This window comes from Marmota monax, unplaced genomic scaffold (genome assembly GCF_021218885.2).
Source record: "Marmota monax isolate L192 unplaced genomic scaffold, Marmota_monax_Labrador192_F-V1.1 WCK01_AAM20220418_F8-fsc00022, whole genome shotgun sequence".
Classification (NCBI taxonomy): Eukaryota; Metazoa; Chordata; class Mammalia; order Rodentia; family Sciuridae; genus Marmota; species Marmota monax.
In genome coordinates, this window is record NW_026695215.1 from 8,409,143 (window position 1) to 8,432,433 (window position 23,291).

The following is a 23,291-nucleotide window of genomic DNA, read 5'->3' on the forward strand; positions in this document are numbered from 1 at the left end:
ACAAGTGAATATTTCAAAAACATTTACCCTATGACCTTCCTGGAGGCCCATGTTGTGCTGTATCAATGCTATTATTGATCCTTCCATCTTTCAGATTTGAATTTTGGTAAGTGAAGCCTATTTTATTTTCGTTCTGAATTTCCAATTTGTAGAAAGGGACCTAATTGACCTATTAGGAATATAATTGAGATTAGTTAAGTGATTGCTAAGTTTTCAGAAGTGAAGTTCAAAGAAATATTTTCTTATTATATTTGGGTTTCCAAACACAACACCTTTCTTGGCAAAGCTGAACACATGTTAGAACTGATTATAATAAACATGGCTCACAAAAGCAAGGTGCATAACAGCTGGAAATGTGTCGATGATTTTACATACACATTAAGAATTATAGTTGTCAACAGACTTTTTGTTGCTTTTATTCTGCTCTAGGCTAGAATCATCAGCATGCAGTCACTAAAAAATGATCATAAGCGTGTTATAACTTGAAATATCAACATGTAATAACTACTAAATTTAAAAGCAATGGATTTTTTGGAAACAATTTAAAATAACATAAACACATCTAAGGTCAGCTTGGAATGTGGAAACACCTTTTGAAATTATAATTACATAATCCTAATAGACCATTATATATTTATTATTATGTCATTTGATTAGATTATTATGCAATTATCAAAGCAGTCACTTTGTCTAGAAGCATGTTAAACTTATAGTTGATGTTTATTCTTTCTTCCTACAAAAATATTCACTTGTATTATTCAGTGACTGATTTTTAAATTTTCATTTTTCACATTTTATCAGAGGATTGCATTACCTTTGTTTTTGTATCTTATCAGCATGAAAAAAAAAAACAGGAGATGAATGATGAGAAAATGGATGTTAATGTCTTCTGGCTCAGAATGTAAATTATTATTTGATAGCAAAGTCCAAAGCAATGGCAACCAATGCCCTCCTCTATTGGTGAATTAATTTTTATGCCTGGTTTCATGCCACATAAAATATTTCCTGAAAATATTTCTCAGTTCAAGGTGGTACATTAAAAAATTCACCAGCTGGGAATCATAAGGATTGTAATTTGCCACAAGTTTTAATGGCTTCATAGCAATAGTTAGGGGCTTGTAGTCCTTTCTTCTTTGGAAGTGTCTACTTTCATTTATCTCACATATCATTTCTGGAATATTTCACTGATCATTTCTTACAATCCTGTTACTGCTTCATGAAAGGCTGAAGCACATTAGCAAGTATCACTAGTGACAGAAACATCATGGTTCCGGAAAGCGGCATATGGTCCCTTTATGTCAGAGACTGAAAAAGATTCTAGACAAGGAATGAGTTTTTCCTGTATGATAAACTTTTTATTTTCTACATGGAACTAATTTCTGTACTTCTGCTATTTTGTATCTGGGGGAAATATACGTTTTAAAAATCAGAGCTGCTGACATGATTTCATGGCTTATGTTTAGTTTATATTAGTTTTAATGTTTTTTATGATACAGAAAGCTTTAGAATGGTTTTGAAAATAGGAAAACAATATAAATAATTCCAAATGGAAAGTTTGGGGTATTCTAAAACAAATTACTTAATAGTTTTCCTACTTTATATGTATTCTAGTTCTGCGATTCACAAGTTTGGCCCATTCTTCTGAGTCTTAGTGGTATAGGGATTCCCAGTTACAGCATTTCTTAGAGAAAACGGATAGTTTTCATCATAAAGAGGTGGCTCTAGGATTTTTTTCCTAAAATAGTTTAATGATACAATATAATTATTAAATGATAACAGAAGTTAGCCTTTAAAATCCACATAGTTTATTGTATGACCCAATGTTGAATGTCACCATAATTATCAAAGGATGACAGAAGTTATTCTTTAATAATTATGTAGCTTAATGTATGACCAATGCTGGAATGTTACCATTTTTGGTTTTGAAGAGGAACATCAGACATGGTTTGATTTGAGTTTTCAACTCAGACTAATGATTTTTCAACTAAATGTTTTGAGTATTCTGACCAACTCTGCCTGTGTGACAGAGGGTAAAGCATTTGACCTTTAGATATCTTAGTTTCCTCATATGTAAAGTAGAACATTAAACTAAGGCATTTCTCTAGTCCTTCTAGTATGAAATCCCATGAGTCTACAATGCTATAGTTGCTCTGATTTTCCAGCTCTGCAGTTCTCCTTGTAGCCAGCAAGAAAAGGTCCAGCATAGAGGTTGTTCCGTGTCTGCTTGGCGCTCATCCTCCCTTCCTCTAGCCTGAAATATTCTGATTTTGTTCTGATACCTTCCCCTCCTCCTCCCGTTAGACACAGACCAGCCCTAGGGGTGAGATTTGCTTAGTTAATGCAGATCAGGGCAATCTCAGCCCTTGGTGAGTTCTTGACTCAGGAACAGGCATGGGATGCAATTGAGGACAATGAAGGATTTCTGAGACACCTTTTCCCTCTTCATCTCAAATAATTTTTAGAGTAGAGAGAATTCAACTGGTTTTATAATCACTATCCAAGAAAAGCAGCTGGGATGAATTTAACACCGAGGAAAGCAAGGCGGAGGGTCAGATTCCCTAATGAAATCACTAAGCTGCCAGATCCATCAGTAGGGGGAAAACCTTCATATTTTTTTTTAAAACTTTGCAATTTGCTCTTGTTTAACTAGTTGGGTTTTCTGTTAAAGACAGCTAATGCACGCCAACACAATGCCGTGATATCCCATTAGAAAATATATGTGAAGGCCCCTGGAGAAGTAAACCGTGTTACAGAATGTTAAGGTCTAAGTTGTTGAGTTGAACTACTTCTCTACAATTGGCTTCCTATAAATTTATTTTTCATAAAAATATTTACTGAGACCCTACAATGGGTGGGGCTCTACCTTAAAAGATTCGCTTCAGGACATGACCCGATTAATCGATGAATTGACTTTCTCAAGGCTATGGCAGGGACACTGAAGCAGAAGTTAAAAAGGACCAAGAATCTTGACTTTTGACACAAACAAAGGACTTCAGTCAAGGCCTTTCAGCACCTTGATAAACATTTTTGCTCCCGGAAAGACATTTCTAATTAGGATATGATGTTCATAAGCCATAGGACATCCCAGCTAAAAACACGTCATGAAGTTCTTGAAGGGAAGCCGGGTGATAGAATGGGCAAACTCCCCCCGCCACGGATTCTGGGGATTGAAACCAGGGCCTCATGTATACTATGCAAGTATGTGCTCAATCACCGTGCTGTACCCTGCCGGACAAACTTTGAAATCCATGACTGCTACAGGAAAATCTAGGTGTTTGGGCAAGCAGCGCCTCTTGGCTTCTAGGACAACATGCCTGAAACTCATCATGATTGATGAACATCTCACCCTTTTCCTTACCACTTTCTCACTCTGGTGCAGAACCCCCTAGGCTCATGATCTGATGAGTGACAAACTTTCTTCATTCATTCAACAAATATTAAGCTTCCAGTACGTGCTTGACGTGGCATTCCTAGAATCTAAAGTCCTGACTTGAGATTCTTATGACAATTACATCCTCACAACAACTTCCCCCATACTTGGGATAGACCATCCTCTGTCTTAGTGCTTTCACATCCTACCTGCCATCTGACCTTTTCTGCGGCTATGCTCCTGGCAGAAGGAATCCAGGGTCCCCAAATGCTCTTTGCAATTGACAACTGAAGACTTTTACTTTGGGAACATTTTTATTCTTGCTCTTCTTAGGAAACTTCCTTTCATTTCTTAAAATCTAGTTTAAGTCTCATCTGTTTGAAAAAAAGTTATTGTACGTCTAGGCTTTACACCCCAAGTATTAACTGTGAGGGCAAAATAAAGACAGCAACTTAGAATATTTTCCGAAGACACTCCCTTCCTAAAGCCATTACTTGAGGATATAAATGTGTAAAACAAAAGGAATGAAAGAAATAGAGTAATATTGAAAACAAGGAGGGTATATTAGTAACATGTCCTAATTCTGAATTTAGTATAACATTTAATTCTTCAGATAGAATGGAACACATAACAAGGTTCAGTTTTTTATGGTAAGACTAAAATGCTCTTTTCATTTTCTTCAATATATTTTTGTACATTTTCCAAATTTTCTACTATGAGCAGATTTTATTTTGACCATCAGGATATGACAAAAATCATATAATTTAAAAATATGTCACTGTTACTTTAGAATGGAGTTTTTTTTGGAAATGGCTTTATTAAATAATCAAAATATATATTTAAAATTGTAATAATTTATTATTATTATTATTATTTATTATTATTGGTACTGGGTATTGAACTCAGGGGTACTCGACCACTGAGTCACATCCTCAGCCCTGTTTTGTGTTTTTTTTAGAGACTGGGTCTCACTGAGTTGCTTAGTGCTTCACTTTTGCTGAGGCTGGCTTTGAACTTGAAATCCTCCTGCCTTAGTTTCCTGAGCTGTTGGGATCACAGGCATATGCCACTATGCCCAGCTTTAACAGTCAATTATCAACATATTGCTTTCACAAAATATTTTCCTTCTTTAGGAAATATCCAAAATATCCAATCTGTAAGAAATTGTCTCTTAAAATTTCCTCAGCATTATTGAGGTATAACTGACAAAAACTTACATATAATGTAAGTTGATGTACATATACATTGTGAAATGTTTGCCACAGTCAGCTGATTAACATATCAATCACCTTACCTAGCTATCATTTTTGTGCATGTGTGTGTGTGTGTGTGTGTGTGTGTGTTATACTTAAGATAGACTCTCCTATCAGGTTTCAAGAATGCAATACATTACTATTAACTATGCATTTTGTCTGCAGAAATTACTCTTCTTATAAATGAAAGTTTATGATTTTGATCAATATCTCTCTACTTCTCTCACCATCCTGATCCTTCATAACCACCTTATACTCTGTTTCTACGAGCTTGGCTTTTCAAATTCCACATACAAATGAAATGAATGCATTTTCTTTCTTTCTGGGTCTGTCTTATTTTATTTAGCATGACATTCTCTAGCATCCACATTGCCACAAATGGGAATGTTTTGCTCTTTTTAAAGACTTACTAATATTCTATTATATACATATGTTATACTTTGGATCTGGAAAGTTACTCAAAAGCCTATGTGATAATGGCTTTATCCTAAGCCTGTGACTCTATTGGAAAGTGGAACTTTAAGAGATGAGACCCAGTGGGGATTCCTTAGGTTATTAGGGCTGCACCCTCAAGGGGAATTGTGGGACCCCAGTCTCTTCCTCTTGCTCTCTTTCTCATCCTGGCTATAAGATGAACAATTTTGTGCTATCACATACTTCCTGCCGTGATGTACGGCCTCATAATAGGCCTAAAAAAGGTGAAACAAATTGACCATGAACTGAAATCTCTAAAACTATGATACCAAATAAACCTTAAGGAGAAATCAAGGTTTAGTCACAGCAACTCTGAGGGAGGTCATCTGAATAAAAATATTCCAAGCCCTTGTATAGTTTCCAAAATTGATCCAAGTTGAGACCCAGAACCACTGAACACAGTTGACAGTTTACCAGAGCCGCATGATCCTTCAGCACCAGGCATGAATGTATGTTAGCAATTTCTTCATTCTTTACTCAAAGTGAACTATGATAACTTGTTTAGTTAGGTTGCACACTGAGAAATGGGGTTACTAACATATTTCTAGCACTGTTGGTACAGGGTCCAAGTGATATTAAGTATGGACACATTGAAAAAAAACCTTCCTCTTATTAATGTAATTGTTACAGTAATAAAAATTGACTAATGCAACATATATTTATATACATGTGCATATATTTGTACGTTTGCTTTGTCCATTCATCCATTAATGAACACAGGTTATTTCCTTATTTTGGCTACCCTAAACAATGTTGCAATGAACCATGGGAATATATATATATCTCTCTTTAAAACAATAGCTTTATTTCCTTTGGGTACATGCCCAGAAGTGGGCCTGCTGGATCATATGGGTGTTCTATTTTAACTTTTTTAGGAACCACCTTACTATTTTTCCATTAGCAGTTGTACAAATTACATTCCCACCAATAATGTATAAAAATTTTCTCTGTATCCCTGACAACAATCGTAATCTATTGACTCTTTGATAATTGCCATTGTAAGAGGTATGAGGTGATATCCCATGGATTTATTTGTCCCCACCCCCACAGGCAGTAATATTGAATGTTCTTTCATATACCTGTTGGCCATTTGTATATCTTTTAAAACGTGTCTATCAGGTCCTTTTGCTATTTAGTTGCTTCTGTTCCTTAAACAATTTGGATATCGTACCTTTCATTGCATATGATTTGTAAATATTATTCCCTTTCCATAATTTGGTTTTCATGACATTCATTTTTATATATCCATATAATAGGGAACTATGCTCATGATATAAAGGCATGTTTATTGACATTGAAAGATATCAATGACATCATTAAGAGAAAAGAAATACAAAAACCCTATGAAAGGTACCTAATAAGTGATTTCTTCTAGGTAATTGAATTTGGGGTGATCTTTTATATTTGCTTTCTGTATTTTATATACTAGATATGTTCTTAATAGATTATAAAATGTTTTTAATGTGCACCAGTTAGGTTCTTGGACTATAAGAGGAGTAACTTGGGTTGAGAGAAAGTAACTGCAATTATACTTGAGGTCAGGAAGGAGACAGGAGCTCCCCAGCCTCTCCCTGGCCCAATCCCTCCACAGCTAAGATGTCCACTAGGCTTCAAGAGGTCAGGCAGTGCTTTAATCAGTTTTTTTTCTGCTGCTGCAAATAAAGGACCAGACCAGAACAACTATAAAGGAGGAAAGGTTTATGTAAGGGCTCAAGGTTTCAAGGTATTAGTTCATAGAAGGCCAGCTCCATTCCTTAGGGCCCAAGGTGAGGCTGAACATCATGGCAGAAAAGTGTGATGAAGGGAAGCAGCTCCCATCATAATAAGGAAGCAGAGAGAGACTCCATTGGCTTGATATATATACCCCTAAGTCACACCCCAATTCCCACCTTCTCCAACCACAGCCCACCATTTCAATTACCACTCAGTTAATCCCTATCAGGGGATTAATTCATTGATTGGGTTAAGACTCTCACAACCCAATCATTTCTCCTCTGAACCTTCTTGCATTGTCTCACATGTGAACTTTTTGGGGACACCTCACATCTAGATCATAACAGGCAGCTTAAAGACAGCAGCCTGAGCTTGAGGAAGCAGGCTTCCCTCTTTTTCCCTGACATTTATACTACCAAGGAGAAATCCTGACTGGCCTAAGATCACCATGGCGCTATGCAGACTGCCGTTCAGCAACGTTCAGGCCAAGCCTCTTTAGACACAAGCCAGCTCTCTGCTTACTTTCAGCTAATGCAGCCAACTGCTTAATCAAAATATTAATCAAGCAATGGCGGAGGCGGGGGAGAAAGAATGCTCGAAGGGCAAGAGTTCCTTCAGAGGGAAACACTGACTGGTTCTGAACCTTCTTCATGTAGCATGGCGAAGTCCAGGTACATAGCAGCCACTGTGCCTTCATGGCCCTAGTGAGCCCCTTCTGCGTGCCATTCAGCAAGACTTAGAGCGTGAAGTGAAGAACTCTGGAGATGAATTTAGCTACTGTGCTAGGTGCGTCGACAAGTAAACACTCCAATTAAATATCCTGGTGATGATTGTCCCTTCGCCTGGCTCTCCTCTTATAACTGCCCTGTGTCCTTCAGTCTGTCTTCAGGGATAACACTGCCAATTTCTCCCCTAGGTCTTTGTGAGCTCTATCAGTATAAGAAGCCATAGGTTTCTTGAACTTGGAAAGATTCTTGTACCATTATTACTTTCATCCTTTTTTTTTTAACCTGTTTGGACCCTATTTTGACTCCGTGGAGCTTTCAATTCATCTTACATTTTCTATTTCTGTTTTTTTGTTTTGGTTTTATTCTAGGAGATTCGGCCCACCTTATCTTTTATGTCAACAATTTCATCTTAGGCAATGTTGATTCCATGAATCATCCTATTCGAAATTTTTATCTAGTAATAACCTTACGAGATGCTTTTAAGAACATTTTATTTTTCTTTTGGCTACTGTGTTTTTACAGGGGTCTATTCCAGTTTTATGGAGGCAGATGGTAAATCTTTGTCCTCCGAAATTAACTTAGAATTGCTTCCCATTTCTCTTCTGCAATATAGGTTTTTCTCCAAGGTCAGGTTTCCGTGAAGTCTTTCTCTTTCATACTGTGTTTCCTCAGATTCTTTCTGAATTTCAGTTGTCCTTCCATGTTCATGGAGGGAAAATTATGTTTGATGATTCTGGACAATGACTATTGTGGTTCCTCTGCAGTTTACACCCAAGGTCCTCCCTGGGTTGGAGGAGGTGAAATAAGGGCTTCTCTTTTGAGTGTGGAGGAGATAAATAAGGACAGGTGAGCCCAGGCCCCGTGACTGATGGAGTTAAGAATCTGGGGTTATGTCAGGCTTGGTTCTGTTTATCTCTGGCCCTGACACCCATGCTGAGATTGCTTGCCAAGAAGGCCTTTAGCTTTATATAGAAATCCCTGTGCTGGCCCTGAGCCCCTGTGCACTCGCAGTCATTCCTGGCCTTGCTCTGCTCTGTGTCATAAGAAGACTGGCTCCGGGAGCCTCTGTCCCACATCTCACTGAGGAAGATTCTCACTGGATTTGGCCAATGGGACATAAAAGACAGCAGACTGGGACATGGGGAGGGTGATGAAAGGGACCTTTCCTCCCCCCTTTTCATGTGTCCGGTAGTCTCGCCAGAAACATCTTCAACTTTCCTTGGCCAAAGCTTCTGCTGAGCCATGCCCTTTGTCCTTAGGGACACTGCCTCTGCCCTGCATCTTGCTTTTGCTCTCTATTGCCTGTGGCTTCTCAGGCATAGCATCCCCTATGGGTTGGATTCCCTGCATTCGGTTCCCTCTACTTCCATTCCTTGGAATCATGACTGATATGCAGTCCACTTAAGATGAGGAGCAAGTCACACTGTGTCTTAGCGTAAGGAACATGGCTATTTAGTATAGGTGCTCTGCAGGCATTTCTGAAATTAAATATTCTGAAGATGATTATTCCATGGCCAATCCTGCTCTGGTCATTATGTGACCTCCAACCATTTGGTGTCTATTTCCCAGAAACGCTTTAGAAGTCTTGACCAACTGAATGGACCATTTCTCACCTCCATCACTTTTAATGATTCCCTCCTGCGTATATCGGCAGTGTAGCAGAGGGCTCACTCCAGGGGCTTTGGGTTCAAACCTTCACTGGTTTTGTGACTTGACATATATTTCTTCCCATTTTATGCCTCTTTCCTTGCATCTGGGAGTTGATGAGGACTAAATGACATTCAGGTAGAGGAGTATCCAGCCATACATGTGCAATAGAAACTAGCTATTGTCATTCTAGTTGCTGATGTTATTTTTTATTTTAATCAAATTTTGGGATGGAAGGGAGATAAGTCCCTGAACTCAGTCAATAATTTTCAAATGTGCATAAGCAGCCTGACTACGGAGCGTTGGAGCGTCAGTTAGCATATGATGAAGCAGCACATGCAGAGGATTAGGGAAAGGAGAATGGATACACCTGCTTTGGACAAGTACAGGAAGATAGACAGCCGTGTCAAAGCTCAGCCAACCAGAACACAACCAGCCTCGAACTTGACCTCCAAAGTCATTTCACATTAGCATGGTTTTCAAGACTTGCTTATACTTTTTTTTTTTGCTTAGTTTTATTTCCATATCAAAATATTCTCAACAGGGTTTGGTGGCACACACCTGTAATCCCCTCCCTGTCAGAAGGCTGATGCAGGAGGCTTACAATTACAAAGCCAGCCTCAGCAAATTAGTGAGGCCCTGATATAGGGATAGGGATGTAGCCTAGAGGTAAAGAACCCCAGGGTTAAATCCTTCATAAAAAACAAACAAACAAAAAACTCTTATAGGATAAAATAAGCAAAGATTTCCTTCTCTAAATACAATTTAAAATACCAGAAATAATAGTTAATATCAGTACTAACTCTTCTTTATAATTGTTCTTGATTTTGAAATCTTTTGTAATAACTGTTCTAACTTCCACAAGCTCTGATCTTTATTTATTTATTCATTTTTGGTGCAGGGGATCAAATCTACAGCCTCACACATGCTAGGCAAGCACTCTACCACTGCTCTGAGACATGATTTTCTCAAATCTATGAAAAAAAAGGCATTACAAAACCCAACAATAAGATAGGATGAGCCATTTCCAATCCTTTGGGGTTTTCTTTCATTTTAACCAATAATTCAACTTGCAATTTGATTTTAATTTAATTGCAACAGTTAAGAGAAAAAATTTCTTGGAAGAAACTTGAACACTATATTGATTTTGTCATCTTTTTCTATAAAACCTATTTTTCCAGTTGTAAATGCCTTAAACTCCTGGCTAATACAGTCTTGAGGTCTAGCTGTCTCCATTTCATTTAATTTCCCTCCATCTTTATTTTGATGGGCAGAAAGTGATAGAGTGTGATAGGACTCAGCTATTTTTAAAATTAATTAATTAATTTTAATTGGGTATCTATGACAGCAGAATACATATTGAATCACTGTACACAATTGCAGCATAACTTTTTATTTCAGTGTTTGTACACGATATAGCATCGCACCTTATGCACAGTTATACGTGAACCTGGGGTAATGATGGCCATCTCATTCTACCACCTTTCCTGCCCCCATGCACCTTCCCTCCCCAGTACTCAGCTATTTTTAATGTCTGTGTTATTCTGACCTTATTATGAAGTTTCTCTTTTACGTAAAGACTGCTTTCTTACTCCACAGTTTCATCAGCTACTACAAATGTTACTTCTTCATCTCTTAGAATATTTTGAATCTGAAGTTGAAAAACTATCTGAAAACTAAAAGTAGGGTGTGGTAGATGGAGATGTAAACCCTTAATTTAAGAATAAATGCAAAATTCACACTGGATGCTTTAAATAAGAGCCACTTAAAAACTTTGTTCTTGAATAGAGACTGTCACCAAAAGCTATATTTTAGCATCATTTAAAATATTAAATTGAAAAAAAGTTATGTTTTACAAATGAGGAAGTTTCTGATCTATGTGCTTTTGCCATATGTCGATTGTACTTTAGGTGAAAAAATATAAGTGTAGAGAATATGGAGAAAACTCCCTGCATGATCAACATAATTTTTATTGTCCTTGCTGAGTGTTTGGTTAAAAATACCCATATGACAAGCTTCCAGTGTTTTCCATTACAGCTGCAAGACCAAAACACAGACTCGATATCAAAATACATTTATTATGTTTAAGAATGTGCTTTCGAAAATGTGTTTTGTACCAAAGAATGAAAAGTTTGAACATGGGAATAAACTTGACCAACATTTTTGTTTCTCTGAAAGATTCAATACTTGCCAAAGTGTACATCTGTTTATTATACAGTAATTACTAATCTCTTTCTCAGAGTTTTCTCTTCTGCATTTATGCACATGGAAAAGTTATCTTTTTTTAATGAGAATGAGTGAATACTTAACTTGTGTTCAAAAACCACAACAGTTTTAGCTCCAGTTCCACAAAGGGAATGAATCAAAGGAAGAAAAAGAATACACTGTAGCTTAGGAAATATCCGGGATACTTTAAAGTTCTGGTGACCCACTGGAAACATTTCCAGTGCAGAAGACACGAGAAATTACAGGGAGATGCAGAAGAATGTCAGAAAATGAAAAACTGGTAAAGTGTGATCCTTAAACCTATACCCTTCCACTATAGTATTTAATTTTGTAAAAGCAATGTCTGCCAATGGTGAAAGAAAAGTAAATTATTCTAAATAGGTTTAAGCCCTATCTTGATCTATCTACATAGTTGATTGCTTTATATGAAATTAACCATGACAATTTGCATATGACTTATAAGAAATAAAAACAAGTACAGCAAAATATAATTTTTTACCATTAATTTCAGCTGAATAAAACTAATGAAGTTTAACGAAGGCATTTCTATTCCTACACACAAAAGCTCAATTACTTCTATTTATTTTGAAGAACAAAACCTCCAGACACATTTACTTCAATAAAATGAGTTGATTAAGCCTAAGTTCTAAGTAGAAGACAGTCCAGAGACTGAATTAACAGAAATAGTCGAGGACATACCGTTCATGAAGCAGAGTATCATATATTTAGTTGAAGGAAAGGACTTCTGTTACAGAAGAAATTTCAGGATTAAATGTGATTGTCAAAAGTAAAAAAAATAGTGTGTACGTGTGCACACCAATCTAGTTTAAAAAAATAGAATCATAGCACTATAGAGAGTCCAGGTACCAAGGATTTCTGAAACATATGTGTAAACATAAACAGTATATGGGTTCATATGTGTATATATGTATAGAATATGTACTTATATGTATGTTTGTACACATAATGGAAATTTGACAATAATATAATCTTTTCATGGGCTGCACAAGAAAACTCCAAACTCCCAACTCTCTTAAACACACACACACACACACACACACACACACGGAGCCTGTGCACAAAGCCCCACTGATATCCAGCAAATTCTAGCTCCAAGACTGAGTCCTGCTTTAAACACGTAAGGTATCTTCACTTCCTCCTGCAGTGTTTTCAGATCTTTCTTCTTCAGTTTGCCATTTGCAGACTTTGATTGTCTTCGTGAAATACCTACGCTATTACTTGCTCAACATTTTTTTTTTCTGAAAACACCTTCCTTTTAAATTTTGAGTTTCTCAAAAGCGAAACATCATTATCACTACTATAAATCAGAATCATCTTCCATAAACACACCATGATGCACACTAGTGTCATTTGGTTCTAGCTGGATGTGGCCCACCAAATGTTCTGAGCACACGGCTTGCTCTCTTCATTGTAAAACATCAGGTGTTGAAGTCTGGCCCCCAGTAAGACATTTTATTCCAGATGGAATTAGAGGATTGAAGGAAAATATAAAAAGAAATGATTTTCTCATTATAGTGGTTTTACAGTATCATTATTTGCCTGGTCAGAATACCACTTGATGTCATCTTGTAGACCACCTACAGTTATCTCAAATACCAATAGTATTTGAGATAACTCCCAAACCAGGCTTTGGGAGACATTGCTGTTTTCTTTGTTGTTGTTGTTTTGTTTTGGTACCGGGGGATTGAACTAGGGGCCAATCAACCACTAAGCCACATCTCTTTTTATATTTTATTTTGAGATAGGATCTTGCTGAGTTGCTTAGGTCTTCACTAAATTGCTGAGGCTGGCTTTAAACTTGCGGTTCTCCTGCCTCAGCCTCTGCTGGGATTACAGCCCATCAGGGATTGCTGTTTCTTAGTAAAGATGGGGGAATGAGAAAGTATGGGGTGCTTTAGTGATGTGTACTTTTCTACTTTCCTTAGTAGGTAGGGAGTAGGAATAATGGGGAGACTGGGGCGGCCAGTCTAGTAGACACGTAAGCAACTAGCACCACTGGTGTAAACTGGCGGCTCCACTTAAGAGATGTCATCGGTAATGGGACTCCTCTCCCTTTTACTGCCCAATAATGCCCTAGAACTGAAAGACAAACATGAACTTGGGATTGGAAGCTAATAAATGGGACATTGTTTTTTCTTGGACGTGAGTGTAGCAGGGTTAATGAATTACAGATGAGATTGTTTACATGAGTGGGTGCTGTTTGCTTTCTCTGCCATCAGTTTTATCCCTTCCAGCAAAGGTAAGTTCACTGAGAAGAGCTATGGGGGAGGGAGGCCAACATAGCTCTAAAACATTTTTTTTTAAAACGTATACTTCTAAAAAGAATGTTTTTGGTGCCCCTTCCTAATGCTGTGGCGAGGTGAACTTCTAGTGGACTCTGAGTGCGACGAGCCTGTCTGCCTTGATAGGAAATATTTTTGAAACAAGGGGTTCTAGATCGGGACCAAGGCAGGGGTGGGCTGATGGGTGCAAGTGGTGGTGTGTGTAACCTTCACTTCTCATAAATCCCAGGGACATTTTAGAAGTTATCAGGTAATCTGGATAGGTTATGAGTCTGAGAGCCAGGAGAACAGAACTGTGCCTCCTCTGTCTCACACTGTTAGAACTGGCATCAGCTAGAAGGTGGCCACCATGGAAACACAGACCTACCAGATCTGGCTCTGAAAAATTGTAGTGAAAGGAAATCCGCCCATAGGTAGACCTTCAGGTGGAGTGTGTGGGCGAATGCTCTTTCTGGAAGGAAAGAAGGCCTAATGTGTGGATGTACTTGATTCATGAACCGTGGCTTGTGGATTGGCTGATTGGTCATGGATTTGAGATGGACACATTCATGTCATGAAGAAATGTTGTCCATATCACAGGCCTTGGGAACAGGAATAAAGATAGATCTGTGATAACAGGCACAGAGAACAAGATCTCTGTGATCCTCCTAAAGGCTTAATTTGTGAAGAATTCTGTTATTAAGTAGGTAGAAAATTTAATCCACCCTGGATGACAGTCAACTTCTTATTCCAGGGCCCCTGGTGCCTATTCAAAGAGGCCACGAAATCACGATTGTAGAGAATGCATGGGCTTTGCTTGCCCTTCACAAAGCTGATCTGGCTTCTAGACACTCAGCTGAGTGTCCTCCATGGTTTACTCTGAGCACAGCTGGCAACTTGCTCACCATGGAGGAGTCACGCTTGCTCCCGCAGGGACAGGCATGTTCAGGAATAGATGGACCTTCCCTGCCTTCGGAGTTTGTTCCAGTAGTTGATCCATGGATTACAGGCTGCTGTGTCCACAGAACTCCACAAAACAGCACCTCAGACCAGGGCACTCATTTCACAATGTAGGGAGTGAGACACCAAACTCATATCCATGGAATTCACTTTGGTATTAATTTGTGTTAAGATCAGTTACCTTGAGAGAGCAGTATAATGGCCTGTGCTAGATCAGTTTCAGTACCAGCCAAGAACACATGCCCTGTGAGGCATGCTACTGTTCCTCCATAAGCAGCTAATGTCCCTCCTTCCAGCAGTTAATACTTGGTTCTCCCCTTAGAGTCAGAAGACAGTGTCTGGGGCGCACCCGTGTGAGGGAGTTGAGACAAGCTTCTCTCACTAGTATACCTAATAACCCAGGAGGAGAAATTTGCTTCCTTTCTCCATGACCTTGGGCTCATGGATTATAAGTTTCTAGGAGCGTTGCTTCTACCAGGGGACACAATTATGGTTTTGATAAATAAGAGACCATAATTGCTCCCTGGCCATTTTGGGTAATGTCTGAACCATGTATGCTCAGGCTTGAGATTCAGTTCAGCCCAGGAACTTCCCTAGTGAGAAGGTGGAGGGAGGAAGAAATGTGAGGTCTGGGTATTTATTTTCCCAGTTCATTGTAGTTAGCAAAGTTGGGGACCATCTGGTCTTTTCTCCTCCTCTTATACACGAGGAAATGTGAAGATAATTTACCCAGAGTAACAAAGATTTTATTAGGCCCGGCTGTAGGCAGAATCTGGGCAGGTCAGGGGATTGTAAAGTCAAGTGACATCCTGTGCTGTCAAGCACCAAACAGGTGCAGGGAGGTGGCTTGGTAAGTATTCGCATGAGCATCACAGGAAGCGCTGGGAATGCAGAGGGTATTTTCCCTGCAGCTCCTTCTGCTTTGCCCAGCTGGTTGCTGCAATGTGGGGAATGCAGAACCCAGTGCTGCTACACTGCACGAATGTTCAAGAGAAGCTGGAAATCTGGATGTTTGTATGAAGTCTCTGATTTTAAAAAGCAGTCATCTTAATCTTGAACCAGCAATATAAACAGATGATCTGTGGGCCATCTAAGAAGAGTAAACACCACTGAAGGATTTTACTAAGGTCCTGGCGTGGTTAGATCTGCTTAGAGATATCTCACTGGTAGCCCTAAGGAAAAAGGGAGGAGGAGAAGAGAGAGATGGAGAGGATGCTTGGGAATGGACTGAGATTTCTAAACTAGTAATGGACAGAAACTGGACTTGGAAGAAGGGTTTGAATTATAGACGTAATAAGGAAGAAAAATTAGTGTGGGTGGTCAAACAATTGTCAGGGCTTTGGCATGGGTGAACAGAAAGATTTTGCTGCAATTCACAAAAGTTTGGTAGCACAAAGAGAATTAGCTGGTAGGCAGAATGGGGTGTGCAGAGAGTTTGCATGTTTAATTGGAATTATGAACTTGGAGAGGTCCTGGCAACTAAGGCAGCTAGGAATTCTGGTGTGAGATTCTGAAGTTAGGTCAGCTGGGGCAACAGTAGAGTTTGGGGATCTTACTAACCTCTGTTCAGCCTCATCTCTGTCAGAGGCAAGACTGGTGAAGTAGAATACCCCAGAAGGCATCTACCTTGAAGGTGGTTTTGTTTATAAAAATTGTTAGCCCACAGAAATCTTTTATCATAATAGTGCACCATCAGAATGTGCACAGGAGCACATTGGGAAGCACTGGGGAGAATGTGGGAAGCAATATATTGTTTTTTGGGTAAATTAATTGCTGAAATATATGAAAAATGCTCTTCATATGCATGTAACAAAAATTCCTAAAATAATGAATTAGATAAATCATTTTATTTTATTAAAAAGAAAACATATCAGAATTTTTAAGTAAAATATTTTATCTGTTGGACTTCCTGTATGATAACAACACCCCTACAGAGTGTTTTCCTTGGTGTTCTGATGTCCCATGTTCTTTTCTCACCAGGGCTTGTTTGTTGACTAAATACCCATACTGAGGGTCCTTCCAAGACTACTTCCAAACTGAGCTTTCTGTTTTATGGAGATTATTGTGGGAAAGGTAGCAGCATATATATTTTCGCAAAATGCAGCTATTCCTTAATTAGGCTATTAAAGGGCTACCAATATCTTCCTTTGGGAAGGCTCTCTTTCCCTGCTTTATTATAATTTTTTGTTCCTAACTAAACCAACAGTTGAGATTGTTCACTTTTTTTTTTTACTTATCTTGTCACATTTTGAAAATTAAGGTTTTTCTTTTCATTGACATGTTCCTTCTTTCAGCTACAAAGCAATGAGGCCCAGGTTTGCACAACTATGAATGTTTAATATTCATTCAATATTGTGTGATATGAATTTCTGTAGTCTAAATATTTAATATAGAATTAGGATTAGATAATATTTATTCATTCACTAAATTTTATTGCTTGATTCCTTTATATAAATTCTTTCCTGGGTATTTTATGTATATTCACAAATAAAATATATAAAAACATATTTTGATCAGGAGAAACACAAAAGAAATAATTTATATGTGTGGATATTCTACATTGTTGATTGGATTTTTTTGGTCTTCTTTTCAAGAGAGCTTGTAAATCAACTTTTTTCTTTTAAGTTTTAAGAAAACTTCTAAGTTTCCTTAGTGTACGTGTAGAGTACACTTTCTTTCTAGGAATAGTTTAGTTCCATTACTGTGGCAGGACCCTTTGGGGTCTCTAGTGGTTGTACTATATCCCCCCAATCTGTCACAGTTGAAATGTCTTTGGGCTCCCTGCAACTCTGGAAGATTTTCACTTTTGACTTCCAGGACTTCCGAGCCTGACCTTGTGGAGATTCACCTTGTGCCTGCACAGTTACAAGACCCTTGATGTATGTGTGGATCTCTTTCTCTCCATAGCTTCTTCCTCTGTCTTCTTCATTTCTAACTTCTCATCTTTCAAAACTGCTGTGCTTTTGCTTGGGGACATTCTCTTATGCACAGTCATAAAAGTGACTCTGGAAAACCAGGGCTATTTGGAGGGCTCACCTCATTAGTTTTTTTTTTCTCAGAAGAAACACAGTCTGTTGCTAAATGTCACATATTTTATCTAGATTTTATGACGGAAAGGCAAATCTGGACCCTGCCACTTGGTGAGAGACAGAGAGAGAGGTCTGATTAGACCTTTGCAATATTGCTATTCCTTACTGTAGTTCTGTGTTGCATTTGGTTTGATTTGATTTTAGATTAAAAACAGAACCAAAAAAAAGAACTAGACCAAAGAAAATTCAAACAATCTTAACAAATTTCCATTTCTCAAAAAATACAAGGCAACACTGAAATTATCATACAGGCAGTATGGCTCAGATCAGAAATGAAGACGTTCAGGACTCTGGAATGGTCCAGGAAGGGCCAGCACAAGGGGACTATGCAAAGTTAAGGAAGATACATTTGATTAAAAACATTTAAAGACATAACAAGACATGGTATGTGTGAGTATATGTGTGTGCTCTAATTTGGCTGAAGAATCGTGATCTTGTAAGGAAACAGTTCTTGGTCTGACTAGAATTTAGGTTGGGGCAACTGTAGAGGGTTTTGTAGACTGAGAGGATAGGAAGGACATTCCAAGTTGCTTCTCAAACCACTAGTCCAACAGGCCCTTCCTTCTGTTTCCTTGCACCACTAAGTCCATTCTGGAACACAGCGGGAGGTGTCAGATCCTGAAAACACTCTCCTGCTGCCAGGGCCTTCCTCATCCTCAAGTCTGTTTTGCATTGGTGATGTCAAGCAGTAATAAACATGTCTTAAAATAACACCATGCTTTTCAATACGGAAGGTTCCTAATGTACCCTTTGCTCACACTTAAATAAATCCTGCAGGAACGCTCACTTCATTATATGCTAAAAGGCAGGCATTTCTGGGAAAGAGTGAAAAGCTCAAAAATGCTTTGCTGACTCAAAGTCAAGTCAGAAAATGTGTAGAAAATGGGCCTCTTGTGACCCTGCTTAGGTTGGTCCTCTCCTTTCTCTATCATTGCCCATTGGGCTCTCTCTTGTGTGCACATGGGCAGACACACACACTCGCATGCACATTCTCTCTCTCTCTCTCTCTCTCTCTCACACACACACACACACACACTCACACATCCATAAACCTTTATTTAGTTGTTATATAAGGAGATAGCATAAGCCTGAGGTTCTGCCCTCATATCCACCTCTGTTAAGCCAAAATGAGAATTCTGTGAGAGCCACAGCAGTTAGTTCAGAAGCTTATCCAGTTCAGTGCTTCTCCTCTGACAGTCCATTTGGTCTTATAACAAGTTAATGTAAAAGACAAATTTCCAAATATTCCATAGTACTTGAATGATGTGTTGCAGACTATCGACAGTAAATATCCTAAGCTTTTCTTTTATCTATTTTGTGATTAATTAGCACATTAATCCATTAATTTTTGAATAGGATATGCATTTATATATATGCAATATAGAAACATATGTGTCTATACATATTTATTTAAAAATGTAAAAAAGGCTAGGCCTCTCAGAGGCACAAAAGTATCCTTCCTGGATTTATTCACCTTTGCTTGTTTTATATGAAATTTTCCAGAGATTAAAAATATACACATATAAAAATCTATATACAAGTATTTATTTAAAAATGAACATATACATGTGCCCTTTTTGCACATTGAAGTTTGTCTTACAATATATTGAGATAATTGTTTTAATAAATGTGCACATACACATAGAATCTGCATAATATTCTGTTTGTAGATGTATCATAATTGATTTAACTGGTCCATAACTGGTAAATTTAGTTTATGCTGACTCTTTTGCAAAAAGTACTCAGCTACCAAAGGTCAGTTCTGAACTGTGTTTGGAGAAGAAAAATTTCTTAAACTGTAATTATTTTTAAATGGCATGCGAATTTTACATTATGATGGACACACCAAGTTCCCATGCATTAACTTTGCATCTGTTTCCCATGCCCACCTACATGCATGAGTGCTATTTCTTCATGTGCCTGGAGCACCGTGAACTGCTTCTTGGACTTTGGCAATCAGCTAAGTAATAGCTGAGCAATCTCTTTTTAATTTGTATACTTTTGTTTTTACAAATGAAGTTGAGCATGTTTTCCTATATGGTTTTCTATATGGTTTTCTAATCTGTAAATAGTATGTTCATTGTTCCTTTTGAGGCTGGAATGTTGATTTATTTGTAGGAGCTTCTAATTGAGTAAATCATTTCAGTTCTATGATATGTGATTTGGGAAATGCAAATGTTTTCCCTGTTTTTCATGGTTTTCACCATTGCTCATGTGTTTTTGCAATGTAGATATTTCTAACTTTTAACTAATTTGAAGTATCAATCTTTTTTATGGCTTCTGTGTTTATTTCATACTTAGAAAGTCCAGGTTTATGAATGATCTCAGGCTTTATACTTTTCATGGTTACTCTTGTCACATTTAAAATCATAAACTATGCAAACTTTATTTTTACATAAAAAGCCATTTTGAATCAAATAAAAAATCATTCTTGGTGACTATTACTGTTCCAACACCGATTTTGCTAAATCCATCTTTTCCTCTTTGATATACAATGTTACCATTAAATTCACATATATACACATAAACTCATTTGAAATTTAAGTTTATTCTTTCCATCTCAATTCTGTTTCTTTAACTTACTTTTTATTTTATTTTTTTATATTTTTTATTATTGTTATTGTCCCAAATAAATGTAGAAATGAAGTTCCCATTCTGAATTATAATTGTTGGCCAATTTACAGATAGCATTTTCTTTTTAGGGGTCTTTAGGGTAAGAAATAAAGAATTGGCATATTTATGATATTTAGAGGCAGAACAGATATAGATATCTGTTCTGCCTCTAAATATATATATATATTTCTCCAGATTCTGCCAGTCTACTTTTTCACCTTTTTTAATTATTATTCTTATTAGAACATTATAATTATATATAGTATTTGTGTCCATTTTGACAAAATCATACATGTAAGGAATTTGATTTCAATGGCCCCCCCATGTTCCCTCCTTTCCTTGCTTACCCTCTTCCTCACTACTCTACTAATCCTCCTTGATTGGTTCTTTCTACATGTAAAGGTGAAATTCCATTTGGTACATTTATATATGAATATAATATGATTTTGTTCAATTCATTCTACCTGTCCTGCCATTTCCCATTGCCCCTGCCTCTTGTTCTATCTGTACTACTAATGTTCCCTATACCTTTATGATATCTGGTCCCTTCCCACCACCTTCTTTCCCTTATTCTGCTTTAGCTTCCACATATGAGAGAAGACATTCAAACTTTTGATTTTCTGAGTCTGGGTTATTTCAATTAGCATGATTTTCTCAATTCCCATCAATTTACCAGCAAATGTCATTATTTCATTACTCTCTATGGTTGAGTAAAACTCCATTCTGGATATATACCACATTTTCTTGATTCATTAATCTATTGACAGGCTTTTTGTTGACTCCCTAATTTGGTAATTGAGAACTGTGCTGCAATAAACATTGAAGAGGCTGTGTTCCTATAGTATGCTGATTTTAGTTCTTCTGGATAAATACCAAGGAATGAGATAGCTGGGTCATATGGTGGTTCTAGTCCTGCTTTATTGAGGAATTGCCACACTTATTTCCAGAGTGGTTGTACTAATTTTCAGTCCTATCAACAATGCATGAGTGTACCTATTTCCCCACATCCTTGCCAACATTTATTATTATTTGCATTCTTGATTATTGCCATTTTGACTGGAGTAAGATAAAACATTAATGTAGGCTTAATTTGCATTTCCCTGAATGTTACAGACATTGAACATGTTTTCATATCTGTTGATCATGTGGATTTCTTCAAATTACTAACATAAGGGATGAAAAAGGCAATATCACAACAGATGCTACAGAAATACAGAAGACAATTAGAAATTATTTTGAAAACCTATATTCCAATAAAATAGAAGATAGTGAAGACATTGATAAATTTCTTAAGTCATATGATTTGCCCAGATTGAGTCAGGAGGATACACACAATTTGAACAGTATCAATGGATGAAATAGAAGAAGCAATCAAAAGACTACCAACCAAGAAAAGCCCAGGACCAGATGGGTATACAGCGGAGTTTTACAAAACCTTTAAAGAAGAATTAATACCAATACTTTTCAAGTTATTTCAGGAAATAGAAAAAGAGGGAGCTCTTCCAAATTCATTCTATGAGGCCAACATCACCCTGATTCTGAAACCAGACAAAGACACCTCAAAGAAAGAAAACTATAGACCAATATCTCTAATGAACCTAGATGCAAAAATCCTTAATAAAATTCTGGCAAATCGGATACAAAAACACATCAAAAAAATTGTGAACCATGATCAAGTAGGATTCATCCCTGGGATGCAAGGATGGTTCAACATACAGAAATCAATAAATGTTATTCACCACATCAATAGACTTAAAGATAAGAACCATATGATCATCTCGATAGACGCAGAAAAAGCATTCGACAAAGTACAGCATCCCTTTATGTTCAAAACATTAGAAAAACTAGGGATAACAGGAACTTACCTCAACATTGTAAAAGCAATCTATGCTAAGCCTCAGGCTAGCATCATTCTGAATGGAGAAAAATTGAAGACATTCCCTCTAAAATCTGGAAAAAGACAGGGATGCCCTCTCTCACCACTTCTGTTCAACGTAGTTCTCGAAACACTGGCCAGAGCAATTAGACAGACGAAAGAAATTAAAGGCATAAAAATAGGAAAAGAAGAACTTAAATTATCACTATTTGCAGATGATATGATTCTATACCTAGCAGACCCAAAAGGGTCTACAAAAAAACTACTAGAATTAATAAATGAATTCAGCAAAGTGGCAGGATATAAAATCAACACGCATAAATCAAAGGCATTTCTGTATATCAGAGATAAAACTTCTGAAACGGAAATGAGGAAAAACACTCCATTGACAATATCCTCAAAAAAAATAAAATACTTGGGAATCAACCTAACAAAAGAGGTGAAAGATTTATACAATGAAAACTACAGAACCCTAAAGAGAGACGTAGAAGAAGATCTTAGAAGATGGAAAAATATACCCTGTTCATGGATAGGCAGAACTAACATCATCAACATGGTGATATTACCAAAAGTTCTCTATAGGTTTAATGCAATGCCAATCAAAATCCCAACGGCATTTCTTGTAGAAATAGATAAAGCAATCATGAAATTCATATGGAAAAATAAAAGACCGAGAATAGCAAAAACAACTCTAAGCAGGAAGTGTGAGTCAGGTGGTATAGCGATACCAGATTTCAAACTATATTACAGAGCAATAGAAACAAAAACAGCATGGTACTGGTACCAAAACTGGCGGGTGGACCAATGGTACAGAATAGAGGACACAGAGACTAATCCACAAAGTTAAAACTATCTTATATTTGATAAAGTGGCTAAAAGCATGAAATGGAGGAAGGATAGCATCTTCAACAAATGGTGTTGGGAAAACTGGAAATCCATATGCAACAAAATGAAACTGAATCCCCTCCTCTCGCCATGCACAAAAGTTAACTCAAAATGGATCAAGGAGCTTGATATCAAATCAGAGACTCTGCATCTGATAGAAGAAAAAGTTGGCTCC